This window comes from Homarus americanus, unplaced genomic scaffold (genome assembly GCF_018991925.1).
Source record: "Homarus americanus isolate GMGI-L3 unplaced genomic scaffold, GMGI_Hamer_2.0 scaffold36970, whole genome shotgun sequence".
Taxonomy (NCBI): domain Eukaryota; kingdom Metazoa; phylum Arthropoda; class Malacostraca; order Decapoda; family Nephropidae; genus Homarus; species Homarus americanus.
In genome coordinates, this window is record NW_024740094.1 from 2996299 (window position 1) to 3021175 (window position 24877).

Sequence of the window (24877 nt, forward strand, 5' to 3'; positions counted from 1 at the left end):
CCTCCCTCCCTCCCTCCTCCCTCCCTACCCCTCCTTCACCACCCCTATCCCCTCTCCCTTTCCTCCCTCCCTACCGCGGATTACAGACAGACAAAGGCAGCAGTGAGCCGCTCCTATTATTCCCACAATGACGACTGTTCAATTGACAGGACCGTCATTCCTTCCTTCACCCTCAACAGACAGACAGACAGACAGACACAGACAGCCACATTGCAAATACTTTGTGCTTTACAACAAGAGAAGGAAAATATGGCCTCCCTCTCTCTCTCTCTCTCTCTCTCCCTCTCTCTCTCTCCTCTCTCTCTCTCTCTCTCTCTCTCTCTCTCTCTCTCTCTCTCTCTCTCTCTCACACCATTGTCCCTACACCTTTTTCAGCTCTCGGTCAGTTCTCATTCGTCCTGTATTTTCCCCAGCTAATATTTATCTTGTGGCTTTCCCAAAAATTCTTATGGGATTTTCCTTCTTCCCTGAGTGGAGAGAGAGAGAGAAAGAAAGAAAGAAGAAGAGGAGGAAGGAGGGAGGGAGGAGGAGAGGTAGAGATAAGCAGGTGACCCGGTGATAACAGGGTGACTGGCCGGAGAGTGTCAACAAAGGAGTCATGTTGTGGTCACGGGATAAAAATTGTGACTGGAAGAAATCTGTTGATAACACTGTGTGTGTGTGTGTGTGTGTGTGTGTGTGTGTGTGTGTATGTGTGTGTGTGTGTGTGTGTGTGTGTGTGAAACACGCATGCAGCTCGTGGTGAAATGAAAAGCGTTTTCACTATAACATGAAGATCTTGTAATAGATTTATTCTGTGTCTTTACAGAGTTTATTGTGGCTACCCTCATTTCTCAACCAGGGCCACCTCCATCTCAACCAGGGCCACCTCCATCTCAACCAGGGCCACCTCCATCTCAACCAGGGCCACCTCCGCCTCCGCCTCCATCTCAACCTCCCCCAGCATCATCCCACCATTCTGTAAAGTTATTATTGGTATTAATTTATGTTATTTGTGTGTGTGTGTGTGTGTGTGTGTGTGTGTGTGTGTGTGTGTGTGGTTCACCTCTCCATATGAAACCAAAACATGAATGGTATTCCTTTAATGCCCTTTAATTTACATCAATTATTTTTACAATACCATATCCCAGGTAATTATCGGTAATAATGTGTTGTGTCATTAACCAACCAACTTAATAATCGGTCATAACAAAAAACACTATAATATTCTCTGTTACATGACAGATATTTAATGCTCAGATGATAGAATGACACAGTACCTCCTCATATCAGTGTTACATTATTAATATTTTATCTTATATATTCTAATTAAAAAATCATAGACATCAAACTAGATATCAGTAAAATAATATAATTAAATGATATAATGAAACGAATAACAACAACAATATTAGAATTCAGTTTAGAGGAAAAAAATCCTTTTGGGAGCAGTCGATGTACAGTGGTACCTGATGACGTCACAGGAGGCATCGGCGTTCCAATAGACGTTTATATTAAGAGTCTTGCTATATATTTTCTCTAGTATATCGTTCATTTGATTTAAGACTTACAGACAGACAGACAGACAGACAGACAGACAGACAGACAGACACAAGACCCCGGGGTAAACACGAACTAATCTGAGCAATGAATTTATTTTATTTGTGTCTGTTGGTTTCTGTTTCATCGTCATTATCAATATTACTTTAAGCCTTGGAGGTGAAACTTAAGAGCCATACTTGTCGAGGTGTTCTACTCTGAAGAATAACCTAATTTATGTATGAATCCTTGAATAATTATGCTCAGGTTTATTCACTATATAAAGTTGTTCAGTGAATAATGTTCTAAACTACCAACAGGTGTGTATTGACAGTCTTAGCAGCTCTCGATCAACGTCTGATATCTATAACTTCTCTTTTCTCTCACCAACAGAAAACATGGTTCTAGTGTGATAAAGTCGAACAGAAAAAAAGAATAAGACTTGCTTGGTGTATCAAATAATATGTGATGTGAAAACTTCTAAGTGTCCCCTAAAGAAAACGAAGTGTACCTTACAGAAAACGGAGTGCGAGTTGTTTTACCTTAATGAAAATGAAGTGATGGGTTGTTTTTGTATGAGGTGAACAAAACACAGTTGCTTCGAGACCAAAGAAAATGGGTAAGTAACAGAATTAACCCAAACGATGGTAGGCTTCGATAATTTTAACACAAATGATATGGACTGTTAGTTTCAACCCAAAGAAAGTGGAGTGTTAGTTGCCTCTGTCCCCAAAGAGAACAAAAACTAGTTAATTTTGCTTCAAAGAAAACGAATTGCTGTTTGACTTTTGTTAAAATATATGATGTTTTTGGTGATTTATCCTTGAAGAAAACGGGCTGGTAGCTGGCTCAGTTGCAAAGAAAATGAACTGCTAGTTACATTAACTTAATAGAAAATGAACTGCTAGTTACATTAACCTAATAGAAAATGGACTGCTAGTTATTCTTGGCACTTTAAAAGATATTGAGTGAGAAGTTTGACAGAGTGAAGGTGAGGACAGACACGAACACCAAGATGGCCAAGAAATATTACGTTATTTTTAAACCCGGTCTAAACCAAACCTGAACCTGACTTAAACCAAACCTGAAACTGACTTAAACCAAACCTGAACCTGACTTAAACCAAACCTGAACCTGACTTAAACCAAACCTGAACCTGACTTAAACCAAACCTGAATCTGACTTAAACCAAATCTTAACCTGTCCTATACCAAACCTGAACGTTACCTAAACCAAGTCTTAACCTGACTTAAACCAAACCTGAACATGACCTAAAGAAAACCTTACCCCTACTTAAACCAAACCTGAACCCGAGTTAAACCCTACAAGTTGCGAAAGACAGATTAAATATTTGTTAAGAAAAAGGACAATTTACTGCCATTGTGGGCATAGTTCAATGCCCACACCAGCGCCCACATCTACGCCCACACCCACGTCCGCATCTACCACAACACCCATGCCGACGACAACGCATACGCCCACCACAACGAAAACAACAACGCCCACGCTCATGAGGACGCCCACACTCAGGAGAGGCCCCACCATGACCACAGCCTCCCTCACGCCCACACTGAAGGTGATGGGCGCCAGAGTGGTGATGGGCGGTGTTCCTCACTGCCTCTGCCTCACACTCCTCATCACATTACTGGCAGGTAAGTAAATTAATCACACCTGTATCTACTTGTAGCTACCTGTATTACTTGTCAGTACAGGTGAGGTTAGTTGGGCACTGTACTTGACTGTATTTATTTCCTCAGTTGTAAAGTGAGGTAATAATTTATCTAAGTGGATTTTGAGTGTTCCAGATACTAACTAGTGACTCTTAGGATAGGATATAGGTGCTGTTGCCACTCAGCCACTGCACCCCCATGTTGGGAGTAAGATAGTGGGCGTTAAAGGTTGTGTATTGCAGAGCGTTGACTACTGGTGGAAATATTCTCTTTTGAGGGTGATTCATCTGCCGTACATGTTGGGTTGTTACACCGACCACACACGCGCACACACACACACACACACTAGTTGTACGTTTTCTGTTTGTGTGTGTGTACAGGAGACATGGCTTCAATGGAGTCAAAATTGCACAAAGACTCTACCTTCACTACACATACAGACACAAACTAACTTACACCTTATTTTTTGAGGGGGGATCCTGACGGTGGCTGACAACAGGAAAAACACTAATTACTGTGCTGACGCCCCAACACTCAGTAATTACCCTACAAGTTATTACATGAATGAAAAAAAAAAAATATGTAGAGACTAGATCAGTTATTCCCATAAATATTCCTGCCACGAATATTGAGTGTGAGAGAGCGAGTGTGTGTGTGGGTGATTAGTATGCAGGTGAGGTGCGGCAGGTGTGGTGAGGGAGAGGGAGGTGTGGTGGGGAAGGACAGTGGGAGGTGTGGTGAGGGAGGGGAGGTGTGGTGGGGAAGGACAGTGGGTGGTGTGGTGAGGGGGGGAGGTGTGGTGAGGGAGGGGGGGGAGGTGTGGTGGGGAAGGGACAGTGGGAGGTGTGTGAGGGAGGGGGGAGGTGTGGTGGGGAAGGACAGTGGGAGGTGTGGTAGGGAAAGGTGTGGTGAGGGAGGTGTGGTGGTGGGGAGATGTGGAGGGGTAAACAAATCCATTTCTACAGTCGAGTCTCTGTACAGTTTAGACGCCATTACAGAGAAGCAAATTCAATAACACTAGCTTGAAAAATCCTTCATTGTGTCTCAGTTAACATTGAGAAAGATTCATTATCTCACCACCAGGATTTAAGAAACATATTGTGACGTCAGATGAAAACAAAGCGACACTTACATCTGATTGGTTCTGGTTGCTGAGTGACATCATGACTTAGCAACCAGGAACCAATCAGGTGCTTTTGAATTGTGATGGTTGCTAAGGACGCCTTTTGTAGGTGGAGCTTAATTGACAGGGTATTTTGCGTGTTTTGTTATTGTTGTGACGTATGGGACGCTATAGAAGGCCCCCTTAAAACTTGTCTTGTTAGTAAATAATGATTGCTTACGGGGGAAAACTGGAGTCATACATACATACATACATACATACATATATACATACATACATAGAGAGGGGGAGAGAGAGAGGGGAAGGAGGTTAAGTGAGAAAAAAATTAAAGAAAGAGAGAAGACAAGGAAGGAAGGAAGGAAGGAAGGAAGGAAGGAGAACATGCAGATAATAGTCTCAGGGAAAGTTTCTCTCCACATAATTTGGTTATATAAGGAGGAGGAGAAAGAGAGGAGGAGGAGGAAGAAGAGAGGAGGAAGAGGAGGATACATAGAAGGAAGAGGAGGAGGGGAAAAGGAAGAAGAAGAAGAAGCTGGTCTCTTCATGGTAAAGTTTAGGAGTAGCACGCCAGCACTGTCTTGGTCTTTTGGTGAAGAAGAAGAAGAGGGGGAGAAGGAGGAGGAGGAGAAGGAGAAGGAGAAGAACAATGGGGAGGGAAGGAGGAGAAAAAAGAGAATAATAATTGGGAGGGAGGGAGGGGGAAGAGGAGGAGGAGGAGGAGGAGAATAATGAGGAAGGAGGGAAGAGGATTAGGATAAGCAAGAAGAGGAGGACTAAAATGAAGACTAGACGTAAGAAGAAGAAGAAGAAGAAGAATAAGAAGAAGACCTGGTAAACTCTTCTCTTTAACCTCTCTATAATACTTACTTTTATTATACCCCGCCATAAGCAGAGACTGATAGTGTGTTTGTTCCCGACTCTCCCCTCCCCCCCTCTCTCTCTCTCTCTCTCTCTCTCTCTCTCTCTCTCTCTTGGGTGCAGTATAAACTTCCTCTTTTTATCCTACAAGCAGCGAGGGCGGGGCCGAGAGAGAGAGAGAGAGAGATCCGCAATCACAACTCCACGAATTATTCACAAAATACTTTAAATTGTTCCGTGTGTCTCAAGTGTTCCGTGAAGCCAATGTTCCGTGTATCTGGTCTGGGAGTGTTCCGTGTGTCTCAAGTGTTCCGTAAAGCCAATGTTCCGTGTATCTGGTCTGGGAGTGTTCCGTGCGGCCATTGTTCCGTGTCTTACAGTGTCATATTGTTAAAGTCAACACACATCACTCCTGAGGGTAATCACGCTAAGTGAACCACCACAAAGGTTCATAAAGGTTCATAAGGGTTCACTGGTCCATAAGGGTTCACTGGTTCATAAGGGTTCATTGGTTCTTGGGTTCATCAGGGTTCATGGGTTCATTAGGGTTCACTGGTTTATGGGTTCACAAAGGTTCATTGGTTCTCAAAGGTTCACAAAGGCTCTCAAAGGTTCTCAAATGTCACCAGAGGTTCTCAAAGATTTATACGACATAATTAAACCTCATAATCGAATCCCAAATGAACCCCTGTTAAAATTAATCAGCTAATTACCTTTTATCGTTTCTAGTTAAGGGATAAATTAACTTAACATTACCCAATACAATAATTAAGATATATATTAACTATTTTCACTAAGGTAATTCATTAACAGCCTTTACTGACCTGACTGATTAGAGCTTTGGGTGTTTGACGGTATTTTTGCATTCATATTTAACATAATGATTAGTTATTATTATTATTATTATTATTATTATTATTATTATTATTATTATTATTGTTATTGTTATTGTTATTGTTATTATTATTAGTTATTATTATTATTATTAATATTATTATTATTTTTACTATTTTAACTTTCTTACACTTGACGTAGTTATGATACATGGGTGGAGTTAGTGGAGTGTTATGTACGTGTGTCTGTTGAAGGCAGACTGTGTTCTGACTGACACTGGTCGACCATCCAGGGTTATGTTTGGGATAATTGAACGAGGAATTGTTTCATTGGGAGTCTCTTGACCTTATGACAACTGAGGAAGAAGAGGAAGAGTGTAAAGAAAATGAAGAAGGGAGGAAATAGGAAGAAAATGAGAGAAAGAGGGAGGGGAGAGAGGAAATGTGGGGAGTATGTATCCAGGGGAGGGGAGGACGATGGAGGTAAGGAGAGGGAGGGAGAGAGAGGCAGCCAGGGGAGGGAGGGATGGTGGAGGGAGAAGGGGAGGGAAGGGGAGGAAGGGGAGAGGGGAGGGAGGGTCAAAGAATCTGGTGGAAGAGAAGAAGGAGGTGAGGGGTGAGGGAGGAACTGTCCCTTGGGTGCCATACTGTTGTAAACTGACCACAAGGGGGGAGAGAGGGAGGGAAGGAGAGAGAGAGATCATGAGTCAAGATTAATTCAACCAAAATATTTCTCATGTGTTAGCGCCTTGTTTTCACCTTGTTGATGCTGAGGAGTTAATACCTGCAGAAGGCGCTGGTGGTGATAGACGTAGGTGCTGAGAGGGAGAGAGAGAGAGAGAGAGAGAGACATCCTGGATCTTAGTAGGATTTACGAAGGACTTGGGGGCCTTTACCACCCACCTTTAGTATTTTCCAAAAGCCTTAGGATCTTGTAGGAATCTGTTCAAGTGTATGGATGGGTTTTAGTAGGATTAACGAAGGATTCCTCTCCTCCCAGCTTCCTCCTACTGCCCCCCGTGTCCTCCAAAAGCCGTCAGATCCTGCAGAAGTGGAGCCAAGTGTAGGATACAGTGGGCACTGGTCTCTGTTATTACCCGCTGCTTCTCAACTTCTGTTAAGGGCTAAAAATGGTGGTTCATTAAATATATTGTAGAGCCAAGGAGGTCAAGAGGCTGTGCTGGAGGTAGTGCTGGAGGTCAAGAGGCCAGGGAGGAGTCCTGGAGGTAGTGGTGGAGGTCATGAAAAAAACATTGGATTGGTGGAAGGAGGGAGGGAAGGAGGGAAGAAAGGGTGGAAGGAGGAGGAGGAGGGAAGGAGGGAAGGAGCTGTGGGTTTACGACCAGATAGCACTCATCTTTACCAATTGTTTCTTGTCGACCTCAAGGCTTCCTCCTCCCTCCCTCCTCCCACCTTCCCCCGCTCCCTCCCTCCCTCCCCCTTCCCTCCCCTCCCTCCCTCCCCTCCCTCCCTCCCTCTCCTCCCTCCCCTCCCCTCCCTCCTCCCTCCCTCCCCTCCCTCCCCCCTCCCTTCTCTCTTCCCTCCCTGTCTTCTCCTTCCTCCTTCTCCCTTTATATATCGTGTTCATGATCAGAGGTACTAACAAGACACCAAGAGGGCGGTCAGTGTCTTGCTTTGACCCCCCCAACCTCCTCCTCCGTCAACACCACACCCTCATTACCCCCAACTCAGAACCCCCTCTCCCTCAACATCCTTCCTCCGTCCCTCTCCTCTCCCCGTCAACACCCTCCTCCTCAACATCCTTCCCTCCTCTCCCCGTCAACACCCTCCTCTCTAACACCTCCTCTTCCCGTCAACACCTCTCCTCCCCGTCAACCCTCCTCTCCCTCAACACCTCTCTCCCCGTCAACACTCTCCTCTCTGGTCAACACCCTCCTCTCCCCGTCAACACCCTCCTCTCCCCGTCAACACCTCTCCTCTCCCCTGTCAACACCCCTCCTCTCCCGTCAACACCCTCCTCTCTCCTGTCAACACCCCTCCTCTCCCCTGGTCAACACCCTCCTCTCCCCCGTCAACACCTCCTCTCCCTGTCAACACCTCCTCTCCTCACGTCAACTCCTTCCCCCGTCAACCCTCCTTAGCACCTATGAATTGAAGACATTGAGAATAATATAGTTCAAGAGGAAGTTTACCTGTAGTAGTGATGACTTAACCTTCAACCCTGAGGAGCTGTACCTGTTGACACACACACACACACACACACACAACAAGTAAGCACATCAGGCCACATTTCCACGTGGTCATAATAATAATAATAATAATAATAATAATAATAATAATAATAATAATAAATAGCCCCCCACTCTTTACCTTCCCTCTCTCACTCTCTCTCCTTTCCCTCTCTCCATTTCTATTCAGTTATAAGAAGAAATAGACTAAGAACGACGGTGTTTTCTCTCCCTATCACACCCCTCTCTCACCCTCCCTCCTCCTCCTCCTCCCACTCAACCCTCCTCCCTCTCACCTCTCTCTCCTCTCACCCTTCCTCCCTCTCTCTCTCTCCTTCCCCCTCACCAGCACCTCAGCCCGTGTGTCGACCAATTAGCCACGGCCTTGTCCTGAAGCTCCACCAGATGACCCAACACTGACCGATCTTTTCCGACACAGCCTCGAGTTTTCCCACCAACACCCTCAACTCTCCCTCACTCTCGTCCCCTTCAGATACTTACGCCTCGAGCCCTTGAAGGTTCTCGATAGACAGTTCCTTATGATGTAGAGATAGTCGATTAGAGATATAAGACGATGGTGGATAGGTTAGGATGGGTTAGAGTTTATCGAGACGAGGCGTGAGGAAGTGTTAAGAAGATGACGATCATTTTGGTTGGATATCGGACAACTGGAGGACCAACGACGTCAATTATGGGATTCTGCCACTGTTTATGACCCCGTGTTGGACGACATGGAGGGGCGGTCAGTGGGGGGTCGTCCAGCCCGCTAAGACGGACGGGGGGGGCGCCTGGGGGTCGGGAGGAGGAGGAGGAGAGGGAGGTGTTGAGACTGGGTAGAGGGGTCGTCTCTTCTATCTGGAGGTGTTAAGGAGGTCGTGTTGGTTGCTATGGAGGATGTCAGGAGGTCGTGCTGGTTCCTAGGGGTGTCAGGAGTCGTTGTGGTTGCTGGGAGAGTGTTAGGGGTCGTGTTAGGTTCTAGGAGGTTGGTTGCTAGGGGAGTGTTAGGGGTCGTGTTAGGTTCTAGGAGGTTGGTTGCTAGGGGAGTGTTTGGGGGTCGTACTGGGTCTGAAATAAGGTCGGAATAGGGAGGGGAAAGGTCGTACCAGCACAGAGGGAGAAGGAGGAGGAATGGAGGATCGTAATAGGCCCTGGTCCTAATTGGTTCCAGTCCCACAGTATACAGTCCTATTTGTCTCAAGTCCTATTAACCTCAAGTTCTAATAGCCCAACACAGACTCACAGAGACACACAGACTCCCAATGATATACAGACTCACAGATCTCCTTATAGACTCCTGCATCTCACACAGACACAAATACAGACACTAGGGGGCTAGGTGTCGTAAATAAAAGTATACTTCAGACGAGAGAGTTGGGGGAGAGGGGAGGTGAGAGGGAGGGAGGGGAGGGAGGAGGGAGAGAGGGAGGGGAGGAGAGGAGGGAGGGAGAGAGAGGGAGGGGAGAGAGAGAGGGAGGAGAGAGGGAGGGAGTGTGGGAGAGAGAGAGGAGGAGGGAGAGAGGGAGAGAGGGAGGGAGGAGGGAGGGAGGGGGGTTCTTTAGATGGGAAGATTGGTTTGGAAGGGTTTAGGGGGAAGTCAATGTCGACAGATGTTTGCCCCTTTCTCACTCATGACGAAGGGGAAGGGGAAGGAAGGGAGGCACAGAAGGAGTGGGGATAGTAGAGGAGGGAGAGGAGACGAGAGAAATGGAATTGAGAGAGGTAAGAAGGGGAGCATGGAGAAGAGAGGAAGAGGGGAGGTAAGGAGGGGTGGAGAGGAGAAAGGAGGAAGGAGTGGGAAGTACAGGGAGGGGAGGAGCAAGAGAGAGAAGAGAAAGAAGAGTATGATAAATAAATAAGTGATGATTGGGAGAGGGCAAGGAAGGAGGGAGCTGAGAGGGAGGGAGAGGGAGGAGAGGAGAGAATATATGAAGAAGAGACAGTGAGGGGAGGGGTGGAGGGAAAGGAGAGGGGAGGAGGGGGGGAGGCCGAGGAATACGTATAGGGAACGAGGTCAGAGGAGGAGGAAGGCGGAGAGGAGGAGGAAGACGGAGAGGAGGAGGAAGACGGAGAGGAGGATACCGAGTTAATATAATTCACAAATACGATAAAAAATACTCCACCAGGATAACTGTGTGTTGGTAACTACGCCAGACGAACGATCGCCTATCTTGTGCCTACACTGCCGTTCTCCCAACAAAAAGAACAAACACACACTACCCCCTCCCACTCCTCCCCCACACCACCCCCTCCCCCACTACCCCTCCCACACCACCCTCCACTACCTCCTCCCCACACTACCCTCCCCCACTACCCTCCCACTCACCCCCACACACCTTCTGATAAATATTAATGTAAGGAAATATTTTCACGTAAGTTTCTTGGTTTTTGTGACTTGAAGAATATACGATGTTTAATACTCTCTTAAGTCTGTTTAGTCAACGAGGCGGTGAGTGAGTGTTGGTTGGTCTTAAGGTGTTACTGTTACTTGTTACCTGTTACTTTTACCTGTTACTGTTACCTTCCATAGAGATGCTTAAGATGTTGGTTGTTGTTGTTGTTGTTGTTGTTGTTGTTGTTGTTATTGTTATTCTGACCTATTTAAGGATCCCGTGAGGTCAAAGTTTACCAAATATACACCATTTGGGGGATTTTTTCCTCCTAACCCTCAAACACCCCCTCACACACCCCCTCACCCTCACACACACCTCAACCTTACATACTTTCAACCTCACCTCCCCCTACCCCCCACCCCACACCTGGGACAATACACTACGTCTCACTACATTCTCTGTTCAACACACCACAATAACATTAGCATAACCCCTGCTTCTCTCTGCCTCCACCTACGGGACTCACTGACTCACTGATTCACTCATTTACTGATTCACTCATTCATTGACTCACTTATACACACTTTGATTTACACAGGGACTCACATGTATTCCCCTATTAGTTTACCACACACACACACACACACACACACACACACACACACACACATACACACACACACACACACACACACACACAGACACAGTTGTCCAATCAGGAAGACTTGGAGGTTGTGAGTGAGGTGAACTGGGAGGGCAGGGGCAGAGGCCAGGAGGTAGCAATAGAGAGGGGCAGAGAGGGTAGGAGGGAGGAAGAGCAGGGAGGGTAGGAGGAGGAAGGGGAGGTAGGAAGGGGAGGGTTGGAAGGGGAGGATGATTTACAGAGAGGGAGGAAGAAATACAGAGGACGAATGAGGAAGGGAGAGGGATGAGGCACTGAGGGAGGGAAGGGAGGAAGAGAAGGGAGAGAGAGAGGGAAGGGAGAGGGAGTTATTAGTAAGAACGTTAATATTCATGGGCGGGTATTGAGTGACTGTGTGACTCTGGCTGACATACCTGGCGAGCCTCTAATGGTTGGTCCAGGGATATTACCTGTACTCACCTTCCCCTCTTCCTCCTCTTCTTCTTCTTCCTTCCCACGTCCATCTCACCCTCACACGACACCCCCCCCACTCACCCCCCCCTTCCCTCTCACACGACACCCCCCCCTCACTCACCCCCCCCCTCCTCACACGACACCCCCCACTCACCCCCTCCGTCCTTCACACGACACCCCTCACTCACCCTCTTCCGTCTCACACGACACACCCCCCACTCCACCCCCTTCCCTCTCACACGACACACCCCCACTCACCCCTCTTCCCTCTCACACGACACCCCCTCACTCACCTCTTCCTCTCACACGACACACCCCCACTCACCCCCCTCTCACGACACACCCCCTCACTCACCCCCCTCTTCCTCTCACACGACACCTCACTCACCTCTTTCTCACACGACACCTCACTTCACCCTTTTCCTTCTCACACGACACACCTCACTCACTCTCTTCTCACATTCACACACCTCACTCCACCTCTTCCTCTCACACGCCAAAACTCCTTTAGAGTACTTTTACTTCCTACACTAAATGGTGCCTTAAAATCCAAGATGAAAATGGCGGCTGGGAAATTGTCCCATGAGAAATTGTCTAGAAATAAATGGAGTTGTGTCCAGGTGTGATTTAGTCCAGGTGATATTTTGTCCAGGTGTGATTTAGTCCAGGTGATATTTTGTCCAGGTGTGATTTAGTCCAGGTGATATTTTGTCCAGGTGTGATTTAGTCCAGGTGATATTTTGTCCAGGTGTGATTTTGTGGGGACAGGTAAGGGTGGGACCGGTCACCTGGGTACACCTGACTGCCCCCAGAAGGACAGGGTTGTATAACAGTGCCTTCCTGTCAATAAATACCGCTTATATATTAGAGAATCAGGCCATGGTGGGTGATGAGAGGTGAGGGAGGGGGAGGGAGGGAGAGGTGAGAAGGGGGGAGAGGAGGAGGTGAGGGAGGGAGGGAGAGGAGGGAAAGAGGAAAGGAGTGAAGATTGAGGGATAGGATGACGGGAAGTGGGAGAGAGAAAGGAAGGAAGGAAGGAAGGAAGGAAGGAAGGGGTAAGGGAGAGAAGGGGGAGAGGGATGTTTCACCGACCAGACGTCAGGCCGGTATGACGTTCGCTTCTGATATTGGCGCTTCATATAACCTCTCCTCTCGATTCTAAATGACGTCACATTCTCCCCACCAATGGTTGCCAGTGCATGTATTATCCTTGAGATTAATAGTCCGAGGTTGTATGTGTTATTGACCCCGCAGAGGGGTCCTTTGAGCTATGTGTTTGTCTGTTGGGTTTGATTTATGATTTTCTTTCTTGGTCTTTGGTTTATTTTGATATGATTTTTGTTTTTTAATTGAGTTTATTTTCGATTTTAATGTAAAACTTAAACAATTGTCTTCTAAAAAAATCGTAAAATTTGTTGTTTCGGAAATAATAGTGTTTCTACGTTAATCCGTTTTCTGTTGGAACTTAAAAAGAAAACGTGGAATTATTTGGAACTTAAAGAAAATGGAATGTGGTAACACCTTTTTATTATATTATATATATTGTTATATTATTATTGTTATATATCATTGGTAATAGTTGTACTAGTGAATGGGGTCTTCGCTATGCATACGTCGATGTCAGCCTTCAGTCTAGCATCAGCGAGTGTCAGCCTCCAGGCCATGTCATGGAATGTCAGCCGAGGTCTCAACTTTGAACTAACTACTTGGGTAACTACCTAGACGGAGATGAACCGACCGACCCCAGCCTATACTTGATTAAACAGAGAGAGAGAGAGAGAGAGAGAGAGAGAGAGAGGGGAGAGAGAGAGAGAGAGAGACACACAACATATACACTCCCAACCCCACCCTCCCTCCCCACCTCCCTCACCTCCTCCCACTCCCCCCACCTCCCACCCTCCCCACTCCCCACCCCTCCTCCCTACCTCTCCCTACCTCTCTTCTCCTTCCTCTCCTCACCTCCTCCCCACCTCCTCCTACTCCTCTCCCTACCCCACCCCTCCTCCTCCCCGAGTCTTTACTTTTTGCTTAGTTATTCATTGAACCCTCAACACAAATACATTTACGGTCATTTTATCTTGAGAGAACTGCAGAAATCTCACTTCCGCCAACTTCTGAATCCCGCCACTTCTTCCCCTTTTGGGGGACCTTCTACTGAGGTTACAGTGTTACCAATATCTTGAGCTTTTATTCTATTATTCTTATATATTAATCAAATGTTAATCTTTAATATATATATACATTAATGGATGGTTGTAGGGTTGTATGTATGGTTAGGTGAGGGTAGTTTGTATGGTTGGGGTTTGTAAGGGGTTGTGGGAGGGGGTGTGTGGTTTGTAGGTTTGGGGTTTATGTCTGTGTTGGCAACTCTTGTCTGGGGAAAATTATTTTCCCTAGTTGGGTGGAATTGTTGGGTGTCTGAACCTGGTGAGGTGTGGAGAGAGAGAGAGAGAGAGAGAGAGAGAGAGAGAGAGAGAGAGAGAGAGAGACGTAAAACGTATATAACTGTCTGTGTGCGCTATATTTATGTACATGTATGACTGTTTTGTTGTTCTTACTTTCAAGGCTTAGATTTTATTTACACTTTCTTACATGTCTGTGTGTGTGTAAGTTGTAGAGTCATGTCAGTTGTAGGTTGTAGAGCTGGTTGTAGGTTGTGTAGAGTCATGTCAGTTGTAGGTTGGTAGACATGTCAGTTGTAGGTTGTGGTAGTCATATCAGTTGTAGGTTGTGGTTGAGTCATGTCAGTTGTAGGTTGTGGAGAGTCATGTCAGTTGTAGGTTGGATTCATGTCAAGTCTGCTCATTAACAGCTATTGAGGTCGAGGAGACAGTAACGAGTGGCTGAACCTGAATACTGTGAACGTGACCTCACCTATTGCTGTTTTCACTCCCCCCCCTGTGTGTGGGGGTGTTTGGCGGTGGGGGGTAGGGGTGAGGGTGGGGGAGTGTGTTTGGGGCTGTGGGAGTGAGAAATTTGAGCCCTTCCTTTCCCATCTACAGCCCTCTCCCCATTCCTCCTTCCACCTCCCTCTTCCCCCTGTCCCTCCTCCTTCCTCCCTCCTTCCTCTTCTTCCCTCCCCCTCCTTCCCTCCACCCCTCCTTCCTCATGCAGTAAACCCTTCAGACTTTACTGCAAAAAACATACATTTTTAACTGGCTAAAATATTATACCGAAAAATTTTGAAAAATTAAGATCGTCGAAGAAAAGTCTGTATATTGTTGTTGTACATTTGGTTATTGTTTATTCCTTTACCCCTCACTCTCTCCCTCATTATCTCCCTCCTCAATCACCAACCATTACACTATCTCTCTATCGTCACCACAACTTCATCATCTAATATTAGTCATTGAGATAATAACTCACTTAAGTGGGGGTATAAGAATTAATTAGCCCCAGCTGTCTTGTGCCTCTATCTGTCTGTATCTGTGTCTGTGTCTGTATCTGTGTCTGTATCTGCCTGTGTCTGTGTCTGCATCTGTGTCTGTATCTGCCTGTGTCTGTCTGTATCTGTGTCTGTATCTGCCTGTGTCTGTCTGTATTCTGTGTTCGTATATCTCTGTCTTTGGGAGTCTGTGATGCTAGAGAGAGAGAGAGAGAGAGAGAGAGAGAGTCGACCATTATAGAGATACACTGGATGTTATTATTATTACTGATGCTTCGATCATTGTTCTAAGCTACCCTGTGGGGGTGATGAGAGATGAGTGGAGGGAGGGGTAGGAAGGAAGGGTTAGATGAGGGATGGAGGAATGGAGGAAGAAAGAGGGATGAGAGGGAGGGTAGAGTAAATTGGTGGGAGGAGAATGAGGGAATGGGGAGGAGGTAAATTGATGGTGGGGAGGAGGGAAGAAAGAGAGAGGAGGAGGTAGATTAGAGATAATGGGAAGGAGGAATGGTGAGAGGGAGAAGGAGGGAAAATAATGATGTAGGTGGGATGGTGGTTGTGGAAAGGATGGTGGTAGTAGTGTTTGTGAGGTGGTTGAGGTGTTGGGGTTTGAGAGAGAGAGAGAGAGGGGGGGGGGGGGGGGGGAGAGGAGGGAGAGAGAGAGAGAGAGAGAGAGAGAGAGAGAGAGAGAGAGAGAGAGAGAGCACCCAAATACACACACAAACATACACCTATACACCTCCCCACCACCTACACTCCCCACCCCCCCCCCCACTCCCCCCCCCCACCCCCCACTCCCTCACCTCCACCCTCACCCTCCCCTCACCTCCACTCCCCCACCCTCACCTCCACTCCTCACCTCCACTCCCCACCTACACCCTCAGTGAGTGTATCCGCCCACCACATCGAGATAATGATACTTAAGTCCATGGGTGAAGTTCTTACTTGTATTGTATAAGGCAGAGGCTCACTTCATCTCTCTCGGAGGCCCTCTTTCTCCTCCTCCTCTTCTTATTAACCTCCTCCTCCTCCTCCTCCTCCTCCTCCTCCTCCTCCCTGCCACTACCACACACTACCACACACACACACACACACACACACACACCATAATGTGAGTTTGATATAAGTTTGGAGGAGAAAATACCTGTGTGTGTACCTGAGGTTATCTGCCAGGTGAGCTTACCTTCATGACACTGATATTCTCTCGGATAAGGAACTAATCGTATTCTCTCCTCTCCCCTCATTGTCTCTCTCTCCCCTCCCTTCTTTCTTCCTCCTTCTCCTTTCTTTCCTCCTACTTCCTCGCACCCCCCCCTCCTACCGCTTCTTTCTTCTTCCTTGTCCTTCCCTCCCATTCCTCCTCTTCCTTGCTCCTTCCTTTCAATCCTTCCATTACCGCTTCTTTTCTTCCCCCTTCCTCTTCTTCTCTCCTCCCTCCTCCTTCATCATACACTCCTATGAATGAACTTGAATGACCTTAATGTTTCATCAGTTCCATCTCTCACCACAACACCTGAGAAATGATTCACTTTCTCCACCAATCACCTCCTTTAATGATTCATCTCCACCAATCATCTCCTTCTAATGATTCATCTCCACCAATCATCTCCTCCCTTAATGATTTACCTCCACCAATCATGTTCCACGATATGATTGTAATCTCTCTTCCTCATCACCCACTCAACCAATCACCTGTCGGAGGAGGAGGAGGAGGAGGAGGAGGAGGAGGAGGAGGAGGAGGAGGACTAGGAGAGGGAGGAGGAGGAAGAGGAGGAAGAGGAAGAAGTGACCTCATTTATTTAGTAATTTCTTAAAGGCTCAATCTTGTAGGTATTGTCTATTCGTCATCACTAAATCTTACCCTAATCTGGACTTCATTTTCCTCGGGTCGTCAGTGGCTACGGAATGTCAAATCACCAGATAGTTTCTGTTCATTCTCTTCCTATCGTATGTTTCTATTAATCCTCTTAATGTATGTTGCTGTATCAATGTCATTTATTTTCGTTGGCTTTCGTTCTGTTTTTGTTTTTATTTTTATATGTTGTTGTTTTTGGTGTTGTTTTTGTTTTGGAGACGAAGGTACGAAAAGTGGGAGTAAAGGAGATTTTTGAGGAGGAGGAGGGAAGGTTGGCTCCTTCACTTTGGAGTCAGCTGATCAGGCTTGGTTACACACACCCACCACAACACTGATATATGACGTACACACACACACACACACAAACACACATACACACACACACACACACAAAACCATATAAATTCTAATCTTTCTTATTTCTCCATTCTTATTTATTAGTCTCCACCTCCTCTTTATCATGAACGCACGGATGCTGGAAACACTATTAAATTTAATGGAAATTAATCTAGTCTTGAACGCGAGGAAATGGATCTCCCAGCTATTGGTCGAGAGTCTTTTAGCTGATGACGTCACACACCAGATGTAAACACGTGTATTATAGAGACTCCACGTTTGTTTACTTCTGTTATTGTAAACATTTATGAGTACAAATGTTGACTTGCCTTTAAACAACAAACAACAAACACAGCAACAAAACAACAACAACAAAAATAATAAAAGAACACCTCAACTTAAGACACTACACACACTTAACATACAATAAGGGACTTACTTTTACAGACTAATATCCTTAACTTCACTACACACTACAGCAGCTACTTTACACTACTTTCAGCCACTTACTACACACTACAGCAGCTACTTTACACTACTACAGCCACTTTACACTACACGCCAGCAGCTACTTTTACACTACTTTCCAGCCACTTACACTACACACGCTATTTACATTGGCAGAAGTGTGTCACCTTATTCTAATATGTGGTGGTGCCTGACCCGCCATACTCATCCTGGCCATCAGCACATTTCATAGACCTCATAGATGACAGATTCTGTATTATCCTGAGGGGGGGGGGTAAGGAGGTATAACCCACGTGTATGAGGGTATCTGGGTGAGGGAGGTAAGAAGTCAAATTCCACGTGTATGAGGTTGGTTTAAGGGTTTATTAAATTTGAGTAGACTGGTATTTCTCTCTCTCCATCACAAGTATCGTATCTCAGACCGATCATGAAAGCATTTTTACTCATAAGTAACTATGGTATAATCAAACTCACGAACGTACACACTATAAAGTAAACATACAGACAGACAGACAGACAGACAGAGACAGACAGAGACAGACAGAGACAGACACAGACATTAGTTTTCACACACACACACATGAGGTGATGAGGGGAGGGGTACATATTTGGTGTGGCGTTAATACAGTCAATCTGGACCGACTTGAGGCAATAAAAATTACAGAAAATAAGATGAGTATTGAGGTGACTTCTTCTATATCTTATAGTGAGTTATATATGATGAGGGGTGAGGGGTGAGGGGTGAGGGGAGGAGGGGTGGGGGTTTATTTTTAGTTATTATTATTATTATTATTATATATTATTATTATTATTATTATTATTATTATTATTTTATTATTATTATTATTATTATTATTATATTATTATATATTTATTATTATTATTATTATTATTATTATTATTATTAAGGGCTAGAGGATGATGATTAGGGAGGAGAGGGGAGAAGAGGAAGAGAGGGAGATGGGACGAGAGAGGAGGAAGGAGAGGAAAGAGGAGGGTAAATGAAAGAAAGAAGGAAGGAGAGGAGGAGGAGGAGGATGATGGGGAAGAGAAGGAAGGACGAGGATAGGGAAAAGAAGTAGTAGTGGAGGTGAAGGAAGGAGGAAGAGGAAACAGTAACAGTGGGAGAGTGTAAATGAGAGGAAGGAGGAGGGGAGAGGGCGGAGAAGGGGAGAGAGAGAGGTTGCAGAGAAACCCTTATCTTAACAGTACACCTGGAGTGAAGGTGCTCGGGATGGGGGGGAGGCAGGATAGGACCATGTATATTTTGTCATGTCTCTTAAAAATTTTAGCAGAAGAAAATAGACACACACACACACAGACACACACACACACACACACACACACACACACACACACACACAATATTAAAATCAATAGAATAGATGAAACGTCACGAGCAGAGTAAGTGAAACGGGTTAGGTGACCGTAGACTTTACAGCGAAGGTCGGGTGCTGCAGGTGGCGACTGTGGGATGCTGGCGACAACACACACACACACACACACACACACACACACACACACACATACATCTTCTCCTGCTGCGCCGCTGTCGTCAGGTTATAGGCAGAGGAGTGAGTGAGTCAAGTGAACATATTTCGTTTGCATGAATTAAAACTTATTTCCTATAATGTGTTTTAATGATGACCCAAACATTCAGGCAACAATAAAACAAAAAATTCTAATTCTCCATTCTCTTCTCTCATTTTTATTCCTTCACCTTCAGGATGGGCGGTGGGTCGCTGGACTGCTATGGCCTCAACAACGTCTCAGTGCCTGTGGGTTGGTGCCTACTGCATGGTGAGACTTGAGAGGCTACAGGTGATGTGAGGATTCACATGTGTCTCACTCCTCCTACCTACCCTCTCTCTTCTTGACTCTCTTTCCTGTGTTGTGTCTCGGTGCCTCTCCTTCCTCCCTCCTTCCTTTCCTTCCCTCCTCCTTTCCTCTCCTCTCCTCCTCTATTCTCACTCAGGTCCCTCACCCCACCGACCATTCCTCCATTTCCACCAACCTTCCTTCTCCCTCCCGCCCTCCAGCTTCCACTCTAACACCCTCCACCCACACGCCACACCAGCCTTCACACCCCCTTTATCCTTCTTCCGTGTGAACGCTACCTATGACCGCCCTGCTCCTGTGGTCCTCTAACGTCCTGCTCCTGCTTTGATTCTGTGAACGCCTGGCCTGTGAGCGCCTGGCCTCTGACGCCCAGCTGAGAGTCGGCACATTTGAACCCTCCATAAACTCTTAGTTCAGTTCAGTGTTTTTCTGGTTTTAGCGCCCAGGATGACTGCAATAAAGCCTTGGCTCCGACCCTTCACCTCCTTGATTGGTCAGAACCGTGGCAGTGTCCGTCTAAGCCGCCCACAGGTCTTGGATTGGTTGACAATGAGAAGGTTGTTCCCAGACGGGTTGTAGAGCCAATATTTATCATATCTCTAGTTTTCGATTTTGAGCGTTAATGTTGTGGCGAGGTGCGTGCTGTGAGTTTCCTCGCCGTCGGTTTATGTGAGGCGACATAACACTTTTTTGCGTCATTTTCAGATATAAATTAACGCGGTTACTGACACAACTCTGGATTAATTTGGTTTTCGCTGCTTTATTTCAGGTGATATAAAGAAGTCTTACTATCTGATATGGCTCGTAAATGCTGTATTTGCTACGTATTTTTATATATAACATAACACGGATTCTGAAATTCAATATATGTTTACAGACCTGAAATTAATGCCTTGGTATTTACGGAATGTTGATAATAAAACTTGTTGATTTATAAAAATACGTCTGTTTACATATTATAGAGAACATTTTACATTATCGATAAACAACACGGACTTAGAATGTTTAGGTTGGTAGTGATTACTAACATTGTTTATATATATATATATATATATATATATATATATATATATATATATATATATATATATATATATATATATATATATATATATATATATAAAGACACGAATACGTTCGTTTTTTTCATCTATATTCCTTTTACTAAAATGATAATTGATATTGTTTATAAATTATCGTTCGTATTGTCAAAAATTATTTACTACTAAGTTATTTGAAGCTGAGGAAGGTCTAGGTGTGTGCTGTACTTGATGAGTTGTGTTGACGATAATTCCACTAGAAGAAAGATTATAGCTCAGTACGCAGACATTAACTTGGAACTATTGTTTGAGAAACTATATTGAATCATTAGTTTAATAAGATGATCTTGTTGGTGTTGATGGTGTAGTTAGAACAGAATATCTTATGGTGATGACAGGTGACTTATGGTGATGACAGGTGACTTATGGTGATGACAGGTGACTTATGGTGATATAGGTAACTTATGGTGATGACAGGTAACTTATGGTGATGACAGTGACTTATGGTGATGACAGGTAACTTATGGTGATGACAGGTGACTCATTTGGTGATAGATGACAGGTAACTTATGGTGATGACAGGGTGACTCACGGTGATGACAGGTGACTTATGGTGATGACAGGTGACTTATGGTGATGACAGGTGACCTTTTAACAACAGGTGGCACAGGGCGGCGATGTACAGTAAACCTGCGTCATTATTGACTCCTTGAACATCATTGATTCTTTTTAACCCAAATCAGCGGAACTTCTGCACGGCTTTTACTACTCTGCATATGTTTCCTGCTTGCTGCTCCTCTCCCTCCCCCACAGCAGTCTTGAAAGATCGTAAAATTTCTCTGTAAATGGTGATAATAAGACCGTATCTGACTCCTTAACAACGATACAAAAAGATGAATTAAAAATTCGTAATTTAAAATAAAATCGTAAGTTTATCTATGAGACTTTATCTAAAATCGTTCACTGAAGTTGACCACAAAAGATGAATTTAAAATTAAACTCTCTTAACATTAATATTATTGTAATGTATCTAACTAATTCGCTCAAGAGGGTAATAAAAAAATCATAAATTAATATAATATAATGACAGAAGTGAGCAATAAATTAACATATATTTAACATAAATCATCAAATTAACTGGAAAAGCCAAAACGACTGGAATTGACGCATGTCTGGAATGGAAGTGACTGGAATAACTTTGAATGACTGGAATAGAGACTGGGATGATCTTAATACCTTGAATCAACAGTAAACCAGGAAAGGATCAAGCAACTGGAATCATTATCCCAATAGTTTATTGAACACTGGAATGAGAACGATCCTGGAATGTCCTTACGTCTGAAACACGAATGGTATTAATTGTTCAAGTCTTCACAATCACTCTGCTGGAACATTCAGAATGGCTGTGGAATCAATGGAAACAGGTGTGGTCAGACGGCCAGGTAACTCATAGGTAGTTATGGACGGTGTGGCTAACTAGTATGAGTAGAACGGTGTGACTAACTATGGTATGAGTGGGAGCGGTTGTGGATAGCTATGGTATGGAGTGAACGGTGTGGATGATTATAGTATGAGGTGAACGGTGTGGCTAACTATGGTATGAGGTGGAACGGTGTGTTTAGCTATAGTATGGTGAACGGTGTGGCTAATTATAGTATGAGCGAGTGGATAACTATAGTATGGTGGAAGGAGGTGGATAAGTATAGTATGTATGGTGAACGGTGTGGTAACATAGTATGGTGGTGGTGTGGATAGCATATTAGTGAACGGTGTGGCAACTATAGTATGAGTGGGACGTGTGGATAACTATGGTCGAGGTGAACGGGTGGATAACTATAGTGAGGTGAACGGTGTGGATAACTATAGTATGGAGTGAACGGTGTGGCTAACTAGTATGGAGTGATGCTGCAGGATCGGAGATAAGTTAGTTAGGATGAGTGAATGGACATGAATAAGTTGAATAATGATGATGAAGGAATGGTTACATGAACGATATTTTGAGTGAATAGACCCACAGGAGAATGAACAGCTCCAGCCTAAATCACCAGAGTCAATAAACGGCCTGGAGCAGAGTTACACTGTTGACTGAACGGCTAAGATGAACAGTCAAGATAAACGTCCAGGATGAACAAGTGGTAATCTTATCTGGGACAATCAGTAGTCGTGTCCGGATGAGTGAACGGCAAAGTATAAGAGTGAACATCGTGACTCACCTGTTCTGAGAAAATATTAGTAGATTCTTATGGTGTAGTAGCTCTGTCAAGATATTGGCGGTAATATTATATAAATATGGGCTAATCATTTTTTTAAATAATGTTTAATTTTACTACCGAGTTAACTAGAAACAGCAATAAACCTTCTATTGTGTGTTAGGTTACCTCCCTTGTCCTCCACGCTTGAGTCTGCAAGAGTCAGCATCAGTGTCTGGCCTGAGTGGACAACCTCTGTAACTCACAACAGGCGTGTTAGAGGGTTCTGTGAAATTAATTTCATATCTTAAGTATATAGACAGTTTATTGTGTGGCTAGTTAGTAATTGATAACCATAGAGTGTGTTATATTTGGTTAATAAATGGAAAAGTCAAAAAATTGTTTGTGAGGCATTAAATATTCTTAAACAAATATGATAACTACAGGGGTTATAAAGGTACCAGTTGGGAACACTAACTGGTACAAGTGTTTTGTAGATGGGATTGCCTGATGCTGACCGGCCCAGCTCATATGACCAGCAGGTGAGATATGAAACTGCTAGATCATAGATGACAAGTGGGATGTAGCTGTTCAAAAACTAATAATAAGGTGTAGCGGTGGGGATCGGACATATAACTCGATCATAAGATGAAAGAGGTGGGATAGCCCAGAGTCCTAACTTCGTCATGGGTGAGACGCAAGGTTTGTCTCATGAGACATTCTAATTGTCTCCAAGAGGTAAATTAGTTAGTTTTACGCAAAAGCTAATTTATATTTTTGTTTTATTAATCCGTTTGTTCCTCACTCATCAGTCAACTGCTCTTATTCACGACTGACAATCACTTATATACGTTGGGGAAATGTGATGACGTCACTTCATTAGCTAATCACCAAAACGACTCTCAGATTTTTCGACCAATCACGAAGTTTGTTGTCATATTTTTGTTTCTATATAATGGGCGAGTTATGGTTTCTCAGTGCTTTTACTTTCTCTTGGCCTTAGATGTTCTTCACTATCTGCTAAGCCGTCTTCAGCACAACTGAGTCTGCACAAACTTTAAGCTCAGTGACATGAAAATATTTACATCGTTTCCTCTTCCTATTCATTCTCTTAGCTGATGTAATGCTGTTGGTCGGTTGGTCTCTAGATCAGCAGTTAGATGTGAAGATGGAGATGTTCACCTCTTATAAGCCACTGTCAATGTTACTGTCTCCTCCTGTTATCTCTCTCTCACTGTTTATCTTTCTCTTTCTCCTGGTATTTCCAGGTGCATCTCTCTCCTCTCTCTCTCTCCTCTCTCTCTCTCTCTCTCTCTCTCCTCTCTCTACTCTCTCTCTCTCTCTCTTAGTTGTCGCACCACCAGCTTGTGTGTATATACTGCCAGCATAGAGCTCCTTTGAATTATAACAACTGGTACTTGTGTCTTTAGCGACTGTGGAGTTATTATGATTATTGGCTGATATCTCTCTCTCTCTCTCTTTCTCTCTCACCTAGTTGTCCTAGTGATACAGATTCTGGTATAACTCTCTGAACTCTTGTTTTGGTTGTGGTGTTGGGTGTGTGTTGGTGACATGTGTTGGGGTATTGCTGTTGACGTGTTTGGAGGTAGTGTTGTGGCGTGTGTTGGAGGGTCGTGCTGGTGAGTTTGTTGGGGGTCGTGCTGGTGATGATGTTTGTTTTAGTGTAAATTCGTGTTTTGAATGAACTCTAGAACCCGTGTTTTTGTTTCACCCACGATGAATAAGACCCGTGTGTTTGGTTCCTACCCGATGATACTAAGACCCGTGTTGATTCATTGGTTTTGCGATACATTGCCAGGTTATTCAATCGTTCGTATACCAACAGTTTAATTACAGTTTAATTCGTAATATTCGATATTGTTTATACTCTGGTAGCCACCCTCCTACCTGCAGTATAAACATGGCGTCCATAAGGTTAATTCATCATCTATGCGACACGGTGTTAAGAGATTCTAGCCCACTGGAACATAACCCGGAAGTCTGGAGTTGAGATGTTTATCGTTTATGTTTGTACTGATGTCATCCTGTTGTCGTGAGGTTATTCGATTTTTGTGGCAGTCACCCACACACACAACCCCTGTCGCTCTCCTCTGAACCACGAACCCCGAGATTCAGACTCGAACCTGA

General features: G+C 44.7%; 1 long non-coding RNA gene across 2 annotated transcripts; it reads left to right on the plus strand.

Annotated features, from left to right (window-relative positions):
• Nucleotides 1-831: 831 nt before the first annotated feature.
• Nucleotides 832-19444, plus strand: LOC121875152. Of its 2 annotated transcripts, none has more exons than XR_006090556.1 (3): nt 832-965; nt 1912-3170; nt 19388-19444. It is a non-coding gene; the product is annotated as an uncharacterized LOC121875152 (long non-coding RNA). The 2 variants fall into 2 exon arrangements; XR_006090555.1 differs by having other exon boundaries at nt 832-960.
• The last annotated feature ends 5433 nt before the right edge of the window (nt 19445-24877 follow it).